Below are 14946 nucleotides of genomic sequence, written 5' to 3'. Positions count from 1 at the left end.
TCAGCAAAAAAAAGAAAAGTCCCTTTTTCAGGACCCTCTCTTTCAAAGATAATTTGTAAAAATCCAAATAACTTCACAGATCTTCATTGTAAAGGGTTTAAACACTGTTTCCCATGCTTGTTCAAGGAACCATAAACAATTAATGAACATGCACCTGTGGAACGTTCGTTAAGACGCTAACAGCTTACAGACGGTAGGCAATTAAGGTCACAGTTATGAAAACTTAGGACACTAAAGAGGCCTTTCTACTACTCTGAAAAACACCAAAAGAAAGAATCCCAGGGTCCCTGCTCATCTGCGTGAACGTGCCTTAGGCATGCTGCAAGGAGGCATGAGGACTGCAGATGTGGCAAGGGAAATAAATTGCAATGTCTGTACTGTGAGACGTTTAAGACCGCACTACAGGGAGACAGGACGGACAGCTGATCATCCTCGCAGTGGCAGACCACGAGTAACAACACCTGCGCAGGATCGGTACATCCGAACATCACACCTGCGGGAAAGGTACTGCTCGAGTTACAACAGGAATGCACAATCCCTCCATCAGTGCTCAGACTGTCCGCAATAGGCTGAGAGAGGGTGGACTGAGGGCTTGCAGGCCTGTTGTAAGGCAGGTCCTCACCAGACATCACCGGCAACAACATCGCCTATGGGCACAAACCCATAGGCCAGACAGGACTGGAAAAGGTGCTCTTCACTGACCAGTCGTGGTTTTGTCTCACCAGGGGTGATGGTCGGATTCGTGTTTATCGTCGAAGGAATGCGCGTTACACCCAGGCCTGTACTCTGGAGCGAGATCGATTTGGAGGTGGAGGGTCCGTCATGGTCTGGGGGGGTGGGTTGCAGCATCATTGGACTGAGGTTGTTGTCAGGGCTAGGGCCATTCACCCCAGAAATGTCCAGGAACTTGCAGGTGCCTTGGTGGAAGAATGGGGTAACATCTCATTGCAAGAACTGGCTAATCTGGTGCAGTCCATGAGGACGAGATGCACTGCAGTACTTAATGCAGCAGATACTGACTGTTACTTTTTGTTCAGGGACACATTATTCAATTTCTGTTAGTCACATGTCTGTGGAACTTGTTCAGTTTATGTCGCAGTTGTTGAATCTTGTTATGTTCATACAAAAATTGACACATGTTAAGTTTGCTGAAAATAAAGCAGTTGACAGTGAGGTGTTAGGTTCTTATTTTTCAGGGTAAATAACCCACGGACGCTAGAGAAGCTTTAACCAAGTTTATTCTTCCCAAAGGTTCTGTACAGCTGAAAACAGACAGCAAAAGATTTCGGACATCACAGTTTATATGCATCCTATGTTGCATATAAACTGTATGTTGGTGGTTGGAGATATCCCTCCAGTGGTGTGGAGGCTGTGCTTTGGCAAAGTGGGTGGGGTTATATCCTACCTGTTTGGCCCTGTCCGGGGGTTTCATCGGATGGGGCCACAGTGTCTCCTGACCCCTCCTGTCTCAGCCTCCAGTATTTATGCTGCAGTAGTTTATGTGTCGGGGGGCTAGGGTCAGTCTGTCACATCTGGAGTATTTCTCTTGTCTTTTCCGGTGTCCTGTGTGAATTTAAATATGCTCTCTCTAATTCTCTCTTTCTCTTTCTTTCTTTCTTTCTTTCTCTCTCTCGGAGGACCTGAGCCCTAGGACCATGCCTCAGGACTACCTGGCTTGATGACTCCTTGCTGTCCCCAGTTCACCTGGCTGTGCTGCTGCTCCAGTTCCAACTGTTCTGTCTGCAGCTATGGAACCCTGACCTGTTCACCGGATGTGCTACCTGTCCCAGACCTGTTGTCCCAGACCTGCTGGAACCCTGACCTATTCACCGGATGTGCTACCTGTCCCAGACCTGCTGTTTTCAACTCTCTAGAGACAGCAGGAGCGGTAGAGATACTCTCAAAGATCGGCTATGAAAAAGCCAACTGACACTTACTCTTGTGTTGCTGACTTGTTGCACCCTCGACAACTACTATGATTATTATTATTTGACAATGCTGGTCATTTATGAACATTTGAACATCTAGGCCATGTGCTGTTATAATCTCCACCCGGCACAGCCAGAAGAGGACTGGCCACCCCTCATAGCCTGGTTCCTCTCTAGGTTTCTTCCTAGGTTTTGGCCTTTCTAGGGAGTTTTTCCTAGCCACCGTGCTTCTACACCTGCATTGCTTGCTGTTTGGGGTTTTAGGCTGGGTTTCTGTACAGCACTTTGAGATAACAGCTGATGTAAGAAGGGCTATATAAATACATTTACATTTACATTTAAGTCATTTAGCAGACACTCTTATCCAGAGCGACTTACAAATTTGATTTGATTTGATCCTACTTAAGACACTCCCCTTTCTCTCCAATCCTTACATTTTATGGCTCTACAGGAAGCTAATAAAGAGGGTAACAGGATTCCAAACATTTATTATTCTCTTAAGAGAATCTGTCCTCACCTCCTGACCTCAACCCCTCTTTCATCCAATACACAGATGTCCATCTGTCTCCCCTGTATCAACACATCTCTCTCCTCTCCTCCATCAAACACATTCCAAAGCCTTCTGTCTTTCTTCTGAGAACCATTCACTTCCAACATAACTCAGTCTCTTTAATTTCCTATCATTCATTTAATATCTCAATGTTCAAAGTTTAGCCGATTCCAACAAAGGGGACATATTTTTTAAATTTGTTTATTTGGTCGAACATGATTGTTTTAACATTTTTTCTAATCACTGATAACAGGCAAATTGGTCAGCTGTTTGAACCATTTAAAGGGTACTTTGCTATTATTGGGTAGTAGAATGGCCTTTGCCTCCCTCCAGGCCTGAATGCACACACACTGTCTTCTAGGCTTAAATTGAACATGTGGCAAATAGGAGTTGCAATGTATTCCGTTACCAACCTCAGTAATTTACCATCCACGTTGTCAGTACCAGGTGGTTTGTCCGTATTTATAGATAGCAATAATTTTCCCCTCTTCCACAGAAATGTTGTGGAATTCAAAACTACAGTGCTTGTCTTTCATTATTTGGTCTGTTATGCATGAATATGAAGGCTCGGCGTTTTGTTGTTTGCACGTCATGCCTAAGTTTGCCAATCTTGTCAACAAAAAAGTTATTAAAGTGGTTGGCAAAATCAAAGAGTTTTGTTATGAACAAGCCATCTGCCTCAATGAAGGATGGAGTTGAGTTAGCTTTTTTGCCTTGAATTTCATTCATGGTACTCCAGAGCTTTTTACTATCATTCTTTATATAATTTATCTTTGTTCCATCGTATAGTTTCATGGTATGTTCACACTATTCTTGTGGACAGAGAGAAAAATTAGCAGTTTTAAATACATTTTCTGCAATTCTAAACATTATGCCATTGTGCTACTAGAACATTTTGGAATTTTAAAGCTAATTTCTTGCAATTCTACAAACTTTCCACATCTTATGTGTGTTCATATGGTATCTCATCCTGACCAAATTCCAGAAATAAAATAATAGCGATCTCACCTTGTCTTTATCCTGAAATTCTTAGTGGGTGCTGTTCAGATGAACTTTGAGGTTGGTTGGGTTTTTCCCTTTTATCTCTGTTCCACACACACTGCCATCTTCTGAAACTACAATACATTTGCTTTTATCCGTTCCAGCAGTGTACTCTAAATAATCTCATAAGGAGCTTTGCCTTTTGCGCCTCACTATTGTTGGTGTTGGGTTTGCTGCCGCCATTGCTCACACCTATGGTTTAGGCTCATGCCCTGCGCTCACCCTTGGATTTCTTCTCTGTTAGCTAGTGATAGTGATACAGAAGCTAGGCCTATTTGAAACATTGCCATTTACCCGCCAGATTCAGAAGCTTGAAAACCCCATTAGAAAAAGGGCTTGAAAATTCCATTAGATTTATGCCCAAAGTTTAGAAGTTTCATTTTTAGTTTGTTTTGCAGTCAAATATAATAGTTTCAGTATAGTTTTAATTTTAGAAATGTTTTTATTTTACTATTTTACTTCAGTTAACTAAATAGTTTTTACAATTTTAGTTTTTATTACATTTTTGTTTACTTTAATAACCTTGGTGCAAACGCTTTTCATTGCAAACTGCAGTACATGTTGAATTTCACTAGGGGGAACCATTAAGTATATTCACATGAAGCTTACCTAGGTTCATTCCCCTTTTATTTTTTAATAAAAAAATATATATAACACCTTGCGGGCTGCCGCAGAATTCTGTGGCACGTTATTTAATTGTCAGCCATTGTTACCATTAATGCTAGTTAGTGCTAGTTTGACCACCAGAGGGCTTCTTTGAGAAGCATTTGATAGCCTTCAATATTGGTTGTACTAGAGAATTTAAAACCCTTTTTTTGTAAGAACATTGTATATGGGATTGATTTTAAGAAATGTAGCTTAATTAATTAGATTAATATTATAGTGTTTCTATTCCAAGAAAAAATGAAAAACGAAACATCAGGGTTTTTCTTTTTAGGAGAATATGGCGCTGTACAACGTGATGGTCGGGAATAGGCTACAGTACTGAGAGCATAACATTTCCACACCCTAATTGTAGTCTAACCAATACCCAAATGGAGATTCAGTGAAAATAAAAATCGCATTGATTTATCAAGACCAGTCCCCATGCTTGTCTCAGTGCAGCGCGAAACGGCGCTATAACAGTTGACCAAAAGTTGCTTCAAATCCTATTGCTTCTAACTTCAATATGCTTTCTAAATAAATAAGACCTACACCACTTTTAACAGCACATTACTCAACACTAGTGAGACTCATGTCGCCTCTGGAAGTCCTACAGTATATCGAAAAATATTTTTTCAATGAAGTGACTCTCCGCAAATAATTCGATTTAGAGAATCGGAAGATTCTAAATTTATATCTTAGGGGCATTTTTCTATAGGGCAAATCTGATCTGTGAGAATATCTACGGGGCTTTTATATAATTTTAAATGAATTAATAATAATAATCGCTTTGTTGAAAAAATAATGATATTTTGGAGATGATTTCGTTTTCAAATAACCTAAAGTGAGCGAGAAAAAGGCCATTGAACACGGGGTGAGACATTCTTACTAATTTCTAAATAAGGCCAGTTTGTTATTTAGAATGATTTATATCTGTTTTTAGAGGGAGAGAAACCAAAAGCCCAACATCGCCTCATGGGTCTCCCCGTCATGGACGGCATGGGAATCAAACCAGCATCCGTAGCAACAAAGTTTGCACTGTGATGCAGTGTCTTAGACCGCTGCGCCACTCGGGAGGCCCCATATGCAAAGTTTTTTTAATGCTGATCAATTGCCTTGCACAAAGTATGAAAATACAAAGAGGTGTTGGCAAGAGTCTATTGTCCTGCTAATAGCCCATAACGGTCTATTATAATACATGGTGTCCAGGTCAGGATAACCAAAACATTTCTTTATTAAAGACTTATTTATTTTGATCCAAAGCCATGAATGAGTGAGTCACTCAGCATTATGTAGGTGCTATGACTGTACCATCAACTTGATTATTTAGCAGACATCACTTGCTTATATTCAGTCAACACATATATCTTAAGCATATCATGGAATGTAATTGAACATTTTAGTTTCTCTTAGAATAAAAACCTTAGTGTAACAACAGTTTTAGTAAGTAATACTGACGAGTAGAAACAAAAAAAGAAGTGTATTTCTCAGGGTGTGCGCGTGCAGGACAGAGGAATAGTAATTCTTACACAATTGTTCTAAATTCAATCACCTTCATCTTCATCATTCAGTTTATTGAAATTAAATTTTGAAGTCGTGCAAAATTATCAGTTTCGATTTGGTTTATGTCGCCCATTCATTGTCAGTTAGAGACACAGTAGCGCCTTGGGACCCAAAAGCATAATCAGTGCTCTAACTCCCCTTTGTGTTGGTCTGGAGCAATGAAGTAGTGATGCAGAGTACCGTACTAAACCACAAATTACCTCTAAATCCCGCAACATAATCTCAAAAACATTTAGTTGAGCAACCACTGTAGCAACACATGACAACAACATGGTAGCAACACAACATGGCAGCAACACAACATGGTAGCAGCACAAAACATGGTACAAACATTATTGGGCACAGACAACAGCACAAAGGCAAGAAGGTAGAGACAACAATACACCAACAATACACCGCGTTATTGGCGGGCCTTAGGGGGCCTGGCCTGCCCTACTGTACCTCCTTGCCCGTTCAAATAAAATATTGAAATATTGATCATTTATTTGACCAAGATGCACGCTGACAGAAAGACGCATCAATCACAGTTAAAGCATCTGAGTGAGTGAAACAGCACCCATCTGGCTCAGTATGTGTACACCATGGATCTGATGCTGTCTGGACCAAAAGAGTATGGCATGTCATACTATTTCTGTCCAGACAGCATCAGATACAGTACATGGACTACATACAGAGGGGCGTTGTTTCACTCACTTTGATGCTTTCTCCAATGATATAGTTTCATCAGAGAGGAAGAGGTGAAGCGAGAGGGCTCACCTTCGCCAAAATCTGTCCAGGGTAAGCCCAATGCTTTTCTATGGGAAAAATATGCAGACCTAACCTTGTCGCCTGCCTTCCCACCTTTGGGACAAAGACTCCCATTGTTAGGGCGGAGACATGAGCATCTCATCATTATATACTGATCTCTGGTTTCAGCCTCTTGCGAATTGGGAAGGAAAGTTGGCCGGTGCACTGTTAGGATGGTTGATTGCCCTAAAGTAAATTGATGTTTCGCCAAAATTATATAATTACTCCTGTGTAAATAAAATCATTTAAAATACTTTAGCTTATTTAAAAAAATAGCTGTGGATTGTTCCAAATCACAAGTGTGTTTGGGAAGCCCGCAATTTGGGTAGTGTGCATAGCATAGGTCTAGCTGATTGAGTTGTGGCTGTCAGTGAAAAGTGTCTAAAATATGTGTGAAGATAATGTGTCTTGAGTATAATGTAAAATGTTGCATCAAGGAGAAGGGGAGGTGGGTATGGCGAAGATATGGTGTGTCTGTAGAATGCATGCATATGAAGGAAAGTTCCCTTTTTGTCAATGTCTTATTTCTGATTGTCTTAACACATTTTTTCTTCACCTCACAAGTCAACAAAGTGTTTTTTTAACATCCATTGCGAATGATAGTTCCTCAGTATTTGAAAAATCTTTCAACACTCCCGGCCTCGATAATCATCAAGCCTCGGTGTGAAAGGGCAACATATGATATGATGATCCCATATATCCAGTGGAAAGCGCTTTCTGTCCTGAGCTCACTGGCACAGGAAACTTTGAGGGCCCGGAATAGGCTAGTTGATACAATGCTGCAAGTTAGTTAGCAACTGCTTCTGGCCAGATCCTGTTGAACTTCACTAGCAATAGCTCAAGACAGATAGAAAGGGAGGCAGACAGGCTGAGAAGACATGAATGCGACTGAAAGAACCTGAATATTCGTCAGGATATTATCTACAGTTTTGGATCACAGTGTATCAATGTGTCCATATGGCAGAGGCTAGTGCTAATAGTTTAATTTTAACTTTTAGATTTTTATAATTTGACTTCAAATTTGTATGATTAACCACGCGACAACATTATTAGGCTATTGAAATTAAACTGTTTCACAAAATGTGCATATTAAAATAATCATAACGGGCACACAGATTGGTAGAAAAAAGGGTAGGATAAAATGGAAGCTTCCCCAAACTTAAAACTCAGGAGCTGCCTATGATCTTTACTATTACACCCATTTAAAAATTGTGGACGTTGCTAGCGCCTGTACACATAGGTGGTCCCGTGAAAAAAAAAACGGGCCCGCCTATGGAAAGCAAATGCCCGTCCAACTGATTTGTTCTGGCGCCGGGTCTGTCCCCTTGTGTTGTTTACAGTATCGATATTGAATTGCATAGAGAAGCAAATCACATTTCATAGTAACGGTGTGAATGAAATAGTTGTAAATGGCATGCAATCACTGTTGGAACTCAGTCTTGATTTCCTCTGATCAGCACAGTATTTTACTGAAAACATTTGTATTGACGTTTCGTCTCCCTCCCCCTGTACAGTGTTCCATCAGAGCCCAGGATGTTGGAGAAGAAGAGTGTGTGTGTGTGTGTAATTCCCTGTTGCTCCACCTCCTGAGGCACCAATCTGTCAACTTTATCCGTCCCCCAGATCTCCAACACACCCCTCCTAGCCGGGACACCCAGTCACCACCCCTCTCAGCCCTGTCCGACTTTGAGGTGAGACATGTTATAATTAATAACGTTTTTGTTATTCTTTTGTTTTTTCCTCTTATGTTTGTTGTGTAGTAAATATTTCATTTTTTATTTTCATTGTTGTTTTTGTTTTTTTGTGAAGCACGTGTCGCATTTCATGTCTGAAATGTGCTGTATATATAAAGCTTGCTTTGATTCCCTTCCCACAGTGATTTGCACTGTGCATCTCTCCCTGGCGTCTGAGGATAGGCTTACAGAGGTTCTTAATGTCCTGAGTTTTCACTAAATGGACCATGGTCCTGACCCTGAAAATATTATGTAATGTGCTGTAGATGTATTCCATCTGATAGTTCTAATCTAACCTTTATTCAGATTCACATGCTGTTGTCTTTAAGAAATGACAGGATATCCTGATTCCCTTGACCCCTGTGGTGGGTTTCATGATGCATCATTCCACCCCAGTGAACTCCATTTACTTTGCAGCAGCACATACAGTGCCCTCCTGAATTATTGGCACCTAAAGTAAATACTGTATGAACAAAAAAGGGTGTGAAAAAATGGCATTGTTGTTTATCAGCTTGATCTTACACTAAAAATGTCAACCTTTAATTGAGTTAAAATGTTTAAAAAAAAGAATGGCATCAAGAAATAATGATTTTATTCAAAAACATACGTGTCACATTTATTGGCACCAATAGAAATTCTTATGAACAAAATCGAATTAATGTATTTTCGATTAAGATTTTACTTTCTAAAGTTCATCTGAGTCTTTGGGAACTATTACGTCATCCATGACTTCCTGTTTCACTGGGGTGTACATATGAGGTGACACACAGGCTAAACTTCCTTTGTCATCAATCAACATGGGAAAGGCCAGAGAACACACAAATGAAATGAGACAAAAGGTTGTTGACCTTCGCAAATCAGGCAATGGCTATAAAAGCATAGGTCATTTAAGTTGTGTAGCTATCTCCACTTATTAAAAAATGTAAAACAACTGAAGCTGTGATGAACCTTCCTGGAAGAGGACACACTTTTATTTGACCCCAAAGCACAGTGAGAAGGATGGTTCAAGTGGCAAAAAATATGCAGAAGTTGGTTACACCTTGGGGTCATCAAGTCTCCAAAACTACAATTAGATGCCACCTCCATGCCAACAAGTTATTGGAAAGGGTTGCTAGGAGAAAGCCTCTTCTGACACCAAACCACGAACATAAGCGCCGGGAGTTTGCTGTCATTGGAACTTTGACTGGAATCAGGTTCTATGGTCTGACGAGACTAAAATATAGCTTTTTGGCAACAAAAAAACAGAGGTGGGTTTGGCGTAAAAAGAGCCATGGTCATGCAGAAAATAACCTAATCCCCACAGTGAAATATGGTGGTGGATCTGTGATGTTGTGGGGCTGTTTTACCTCCAAAGGCCATGGGAACCTTGTTAGGATACATTACATCATGGACTACATTATCAAGCACCAAGAGATTTTAGGATCAGAAAAACAGTCAGTCTGGTGTGACCACCATTTGCCTCATGCAGTGCGACATCTCCTTCGCTTATAGTTGATCAGGCTGTTGATTGTGGCCTGTGGAATGTTGTCTCTCTCCTCTTCAATGGCTGTGTGAAGTTGCTGGATATTGGCGGGAACTGGAACACGCTGTTGTCCATGTCGATCCAGAGTATTCCAAACATGCTCAATGGGTTACATGTCTGGTGAGTATGCAGGCCATGGAAGAACTGGGACATTTATTGCTTCAAGGCATTGTGTACAGATTCTTGCAACATGGGGCCGTGCATTATCATGCTGAATCATGAGGTGATGGCGGCTGATGAATGGCACGACAATGGGCCTCAGGATCTCGTCACGGTAGCTCTGTGCATTTAAATGGCCACCGATAAAAATGTCATTGTGTTTGTTGTCCGTAGCTTATGCCTGCCCATACATAACCCCACCGCCACCATGGGGCACTCTGTTCACAACATTGACATCAGCAAACACGCTGTCTGCCATCTGCCCGGTACAGTTGAAACCGGGATTCATCCGTGAAGAGCACACTTCTCCAGTGTGTCAGTGGCTATTGGCGGTGAGTATTTGCTCACTGAAGTTGGTTACAACGCCAAACTGCAGTCAGGTCAAGACCCTGGTAAGGACGATGAGCACACAGATGAGCTTCCCTGAGAGGGTTTTTGACTGTGCAGAAATTCTTCGGTTGTTCAAACCAACAGTTTCATCAGCTGTCCGGGTTGCTGAACTCAGACGATCTTGCAGGTGAAAAAGCCAAATGTGGAGGTCCTGGGCTGGCGTGGTTACACGTGGTCTGCAGTTGTGAGGTCTGTTGGACATACTGCCAAATTCTCAAAAGCGACATTGGAGGCGGTTTATGGTAGTGACATGAACATTCAATTCTCTGGCAACCGCTCTGATGGAGATTCCTACAGTCAGCATGCCGATTGCACGCTTCCTCAAAACTTGAGACATCTGTGGCATTGTGTTGTGTGACAAAATTGAACATTTTAGAGTGGCCATTTATTGTCCTCAGCACAAGGTCCACCTGTGCAATGATCATGCTGTTTAATCAGCTTCTTGATATGCCACACCTGTCAGGTGGATGGATTATTTTGGCAAAGGAGAAATGCTCATTAACAGGGAAGTAAACAAATTTGAGCACACAATTTGAGAGAAATACACTTTGTGCGTCTGGAAAATTTCTGGCCTACTTTATTTAAGCTCAGATGCAACAATTTACATGTTGCATTTATATTTTTGTTCAGTATAGTTGCTGATAACTTCTTTATTGAGGAAAAACACCTAGCTATCTTAAGATGAATGCACTAACTGTAAGTCGCTGTGGCCAAAAGCTTCTGCTAAATGACCACATTTTTAATGGGAATTATATTTGACATTTTAGTTATGTAGCAGATGCTCTTATCCAGAGCAACTTACAGGAGCAATTACACATGCATTGCTCAAGGGCACATTGACAAAGTTTTTGACCTAGTCGGCTCGAGGATTCGAACCAGCGACCTCTCAGTTATTTGCCCGACGTTCTTAACCGCAAGTCTACTTGCCGCCCCTAAATCTAAAATGTTTGATAGCATAGTAAGGCTGAAGCATCTTATAAATGTATTGTGGCATCTGCGGTAAGAGATATTGGGGAGTAACGTGTCATTGTTGTTCTGGTTGTATCAAAGACGGGGGGGGGGGGGTCCTCCCAGCACCTCTCAGTCAGAGGAGAGTAACAGTGTGGGAAGGTTTGACGGACACAGCGCCACGTAAGAGACCAGAGGTCTTACGGCCAACACACCCAGCAAGGCATGGACTCCATCCAACCTGAACAGGTGCAGTCCCCTGCATGGTATCACCTGACAGTCTCTGAAAGAGCCCATATGGGAACCATCAGAGAGGTGGAATAATATTAAAGCATTCAGCAACAACAAAAGTGGTTATAGGTTGAGAATGTCTACACAAGGCCAACATATACTCAGTATGTACAAAATTCCTTTCTAAATGGTCATGCCAGGAATGTACACTTGTGCAGTAATGTATGGCACAATCATGCAACATTCTCTATTCAGTGTTCTGGATCATTCAGTCACATGTCAGGTTATGCAGTAAATTAAAGTTTATAGCTTGTAAAGATCACACCTCTTAGAACATATAATTGGTGATCACTTGTCAGCTGAATCTCAAACATTGTTATTAGCAATAACTGTAAACAAGCATTTCTGAACTTTGACCTGACCTGAATGCACACTACGAACTGTTAAAAAAAATTTTATCAGCCTTTTATGAAGTTATGATTCAATTTATGAGGACTTGTCCCGGTTCAGTTATGTACATTATGTAATTTCATGATTGTTTTGATAACTTTATTAGTGCAGTGTCTGCAGAAACCGAAGCCACTCCTGACCCGTTGAGTGTGTGCGCCTGTGTGTGTGTGTGAGCGTGTGTGGATGTTAGGCTTTAGTTTCCTGGATGTTATCACCAAGCTTGTTATGATGTCTGATGAGCAATCTGACTTTGTGGCCACATAAACTCAGTGAAACATTTGTGTGGTGTCAGTTGACTTGCTCTGACGTTCATTACAGGACATTTTAGAAATCCCTGAACAGATTCTCTTGTTGTTAAAAATCCCTGAATAGATTCTCTCCTTGTTAATAGATAGTCATGCACAAATATAAGATGATAGTCAGGAATTAAGGACACTCCCTGCAGGGATGGGAGTACTGCCTCTGTCTGGACAGCTGTACTGTTCCAAGACTCAAGACATACAGTAAGTTAGCCACAATGTGTCCCATTATTAGAATCCCAGACAGTCAGTCCTCAAGTCCACGTCACTGCGGTAACTGAAACTGACATGCCACTCTGTGCAGTTCCAAAAACCAAGAGTGTGCAAAGCTATCATCAAGGCAATGGGTCACTACTTTGAAGAATCTCAAATAAAAAATATATTTTGATTTGTTTAACACTTTTTTGGTTACTACATGATTCCATATGGGTTATTTCATAGTTTTGATGTCTTCACTATTATTCTACAATATAGACAATAGTAAAAATAAAGAAAAACCCTTGAATGAGTAGGTGTGCTTCACTGTAGGGATGGTGCCAGGTTTCCTCCAGACATGACACTTGGCATTCAGGCCAAAGTGTTCAATCTTGGTTTCATCAGACCAGAGAATCTTGTTTCTCATAGTCAGACTCATTTAGGTGCCTTTTGGCAAACTCCAAGCGGGCTGTCATGTGCCTTTTACTGAGGAGTGGCGGGTAAACAAAGTCAGAGTAGTCAATCCCGTCCACACCTGCACTGGCCAACTGGTCGCCAGAGCCCTGCTCAGTGAAGAGGATCTGGCCACTCTACCATAAAGGCCTGATAGGTGGAGTGCTGCAGAGATGGTTTTCCTTCTGGAAGGTTTTTCCATCTCCACAGAGGAACTCTGGAGCTCTATCAGAGTGACCATCGGGTTCTTGGTCACCTCCCTGACCAAGGCCCTTCTCCCCTGATTGCTCAGTTTGGCCGGGCAGCCAGCTCTAGGAAGAAGAGTCTTGGTGGTTCCAAACTTCTTTCATTTAAGACTGATGGAGGCCGCTGTGTTCTTGAGGACCTTCAATGATGCAGAAATGTTTTGGTATCCTTCCCCAGATCTGCGCCTTGATACAATCCTGTCTCCGAGCTCTACAGACATTTCCTTTGACCTCATGGCTTGGTTTTTGCTTTGACATACACTGTTAAATGTGGGACCTTATATAGACAGGTGTGTGCCTTTCCAAATCATGTCCAATCAATTACATTTACCAAGAGGTGGACTCCAATCAAGTTGTAGAAACATCTAAAGGATGATCAATGGAAACAGGATGCACCTGAGCTCAATTTCGACTCTCATAGCAAAGGGTCTGAATACTTTTTTAAATTTTAAATTTGTATAAATTTGCTAAAATTTCTAAAAACCTGTTTTTGCTTTGTCATTATGGGGTATTGTGTGTAGATTGATGAGGAAAAAAGTGATTCAATCCATTTTTGAATATGGCTGTAACGTAACAACATGTGGAAAAAGGGAAGGGGTCTGAATACTTTCCGAACGCACTTTAAATATGAAGTCTTTACCTAATGACTGTTGGCTTCAGTTTTAGTGAGAAATCTTTTTGTGCTACAACACATTTATTTATGGAACTTTATAATAACTCCAAAAATCCACAAGAGAAAAACTGTCCGGTCCGGAATCAATGGCTATATATAATTAATTTTAAAGTCCTCAAATGGATGAGGCAATCGCATATTGCTCCTTTAAAGAGCATCATGTACTGCTGGAATGTCTGCCAATGGCATGCACATCTTTTTGTGAGAGATTACACTGGTCACTCAAAACTTTTATAAAGTATTTAAAAAGTGTAAATAGCCCACACTTTAGATGGTGCCACACAAAAAGACTTAACTATAAACCAAGTAAATGGTTTATAAGGACCAATATTAAATGTCTTATGTATGGAGTAATGATTAATAAATGATAAATAAAATATTTACTAATCCATTATAAATGCTTTATTACGTAGAGTTATTATAAAGTGCTACCCATTTATTTATCATTTCGAGAGCTTGGGACTATAAGGTTCGATCTGTATTTTTGTCCAAATTTTGTTATTGCTCTCTACCTATATAGTACTCTAAATAACCCAATTCATGTTGTTAAGATTAAAAGAATACTAGATCAAATTGCGGACACCATTCAAACCAATGAGGGTTCTGAACTTTTAAAGCCAATTATATCAGAATAATATTTTTGCAGATAGACCCTTATAGTCCCAAGCTCTCGATTTGTCTTGGTTAGCCCTGTTTTTTTAGAAAGACATCTTAGCCACACAGGAGAGGTGACAAGCAGCTGAAAATGTGTTTACACTTACGGGGGAGAAGGACATGTTTGGGTAATGACAAATAAGTCCATTGGGATCTGTAGCAGACCAGTAAACCATGATCTGTATTGTGTTTAAGAATTCCCCTCCTACATTGATAAAAATAGTCTCTGCCTCACTATTGGAAAATGTAGAACAATAACTAATTGGTCCCCAAGATAAATCTGCATAATACAGCATTCTGTTTCAAAGTAACGTTTCCTATCCAAACTGAAAAAGGCTTTGCTCCTTAGCAAGTCTATTTTGAAAACGTGGATGTGGGTGCCAAGTATTTTGGATGCCGTGAGAGTGGTTCATTGACTATACTTATAATTTAATTCCCCATGGCTCTGCATCTGACTCCTAGGTGATTAATACACTACATGGCC

The 14946-nt window shown here is 40.8% G+C and overlaps 1 protein-coding gene across 1 annotated transcript in view; it reads left to right on the top strand.

Annotated features, from left to right (window-relative positions):
- The first annotated feature begins 8100 nt into the window (after window positions 1–8100).
- Window positions 8101–14946, top strand: part of LOC115153277 (protein FAM13C-like) — a 41019-nt gene continuing 34173 nt past the window's right edge. The window contains exon 1 of the mRNA XM_029698551.1: window positions 8101–8201. The gene's annotated coding sequence lies outside the window, so the exon portion shown is untranslated. The remainder of the gene's footprint in view (window positions 8202–14946) is intronic.

Source organism: Salmo trutta, chromosome 18 (genome assembly GCF_901001165.1).
Source record: "Salmo trutta chromosome 18, fSalTru1.1, whole genome shotgun sequence".
NCBI classification, from domain to species: Eukaryota; Metazoa; Chordata; class Actinopteri; order Salmoniformes; family Salmonidae; genus Salmo; species Salmo trutta.
This window is presented reverse-complemented; position numbering and strand designations above follow the sequence as displayed.